Below are 1,609 nucleotides of genomic sequence, written 5' to 3'. Positions count from 1 at the left end.
TAAACTCAACACTCTGAATAACTCAACAAAAGATATTTGGAAAAATTCGGCCCAGGATTTGCTAGTTACAGCTGTTTGAGTTTGAAAGACTTTTTTTTCAACCTAGGCCTTTTGTTTCATAAAATTTCTAAGTTTTGTAACCGTTTGTAACCTAAAAATAATGTGTCTCCGACACTTTTGCAAAACAGACTACATCCCTGGTAAGGAGTTCTCACTAGCTCTCATCGAGAGACGTCAAAACAATCGCCACTCAGGGGTTCGTCCCATTTTACCTCCCATCCCTCTCACTACGCGGCTACTCTCTCCCGAGAGATACCCATGGGCGCGGATGAACAGGCTTTTGTTATCGCGAGGAAGTGTCATCACCCAATCAACGTCGCACACGTCATTTCCATTTGCCGACGTACTTATATATTGGTGTGACGGTCGGATGAACTCTATGTGATTCAAGGTTGCTTAGATTCGGCCTAGCAAGTAAAGGCTTCTTTCTGTCCGTGAACGCCTTAGGGCTATGAAGTGCGCGCCGTGTCCGTAAAGTTAAAAGTAATAATCACGTTTTTTTAAAGTGGTTCAACTAATTCTAAAGAATAAATACTAATTACAGGTTAAAAAGTACAAGTAAGGTCTACAAGTTAAAAGACGTAAAACACGGAAAGTTAAAAGTGGCTAAAAATATAAGTTGTATGTTTGATAGAAATAGTACGTATAAACAAAGTCACGTGTTAAAATGTGTAACTAAAACATATTTTGTGTATCACACAGCTAAAAACGTCGTAAAAGTTTATAATAACAAAATAATAACAAGTTACACCGAATTACGAACGAAAAGGTAAAATTCTTAAAGTTTAGATTAAAATGTTAGAACAAACACCACGGGGATCTGTGCGAGAATACTTAAATTGTTTTCTTATATCAAATAGCCGTAAAACCACGTGAAATGTTACATAGAAGAAACACTGAAACAGATTAAAAACAAAATACGAAGAAAAAGGTAAATTTTGTTAAAACTTATATTCATATAAATATTGTAAAATAGTTATAAGTGTGGTGACCGATAAAGGAATTGCCAATTCACCGACTTTTAAAACTCACTAAGCCAAACCGACAGACAAACCTTCCTTCTCGAAACACGCCAAAAGAATGACCGTTTTTTTTTCTCATTCCATTATAACATTTCTCCACACGAACACTCACTCAAAACTCTCCGAATGAAGTCTGTTCAATGTATTCCGCTGATTTCGATCAATGGGAGCTTTACAAGTGTTGCAGTTCATTCAAGTGCCTACTCCGTGATGCCAGGAAATTATACATTTAGATTCCTCAATAACTTTTCAAGAATAGTTAAACTAATATTAAAAGTATTTTTCTTCATTACTGTCATTTTGCCTTTATCTACCACATTCGTCCCCTTCTCCACTCTTGAAAAAAATTATACATTTAGATTCCTCAATAACTTTTCAAGAATAGTTAACTAATATTAAAAGTTTTTTTCTTCATTACTGTCATCTTGCCTTTATCTACCACATTCGTCCCCTTCTCCACTCTGGAAAAGCAAACTGGTTTTTTTTTCTTTTTTTTTCTCATTCATGTCGATGCCATTATCTCAAAT

The 1,609-nt window shown here is 35.3% G+C and overlaps 1 long non-coding RNA gene across 1 annotated transcript; it reads left to right on the top strand.

The window, feature by feature from the left end:
- Positions 1-220: 220 nt before the first annotated feature.
- LOC129741964 (uncharacterized) lies at positions 221-975 on the top strand. Its single transcript, XR_008736499.1, has 4 exons — positions 221-543; positions 605-699; positions 763-829; positions 921-975. It is a non-coding gene; the product is annotated as an uncharacterized LOC129741964 (long non-coding RNA).
- Positions 976-1,609: the final 634 nt, after the last annotated feature.

The sequence above is a fragment of the Uranotaenia lowii genome, chromosome 2 (genome assembly GCF_029784155.1).
Source record: "Uranotaenia lowii strain MFRU-FL chromosome 2, ASM2978415v1, whole genome shotgun sequence".
Classification (NCBI taxonomy): Eukaryota; Metazoa; Arthropoda; class Insecta; order Diptera; family Culicidae; genus Uranotaenia; species Uranotaenia lowii.
This window is presented reverse-complemented; position numbering and strand designations above follow the sequence as displayed.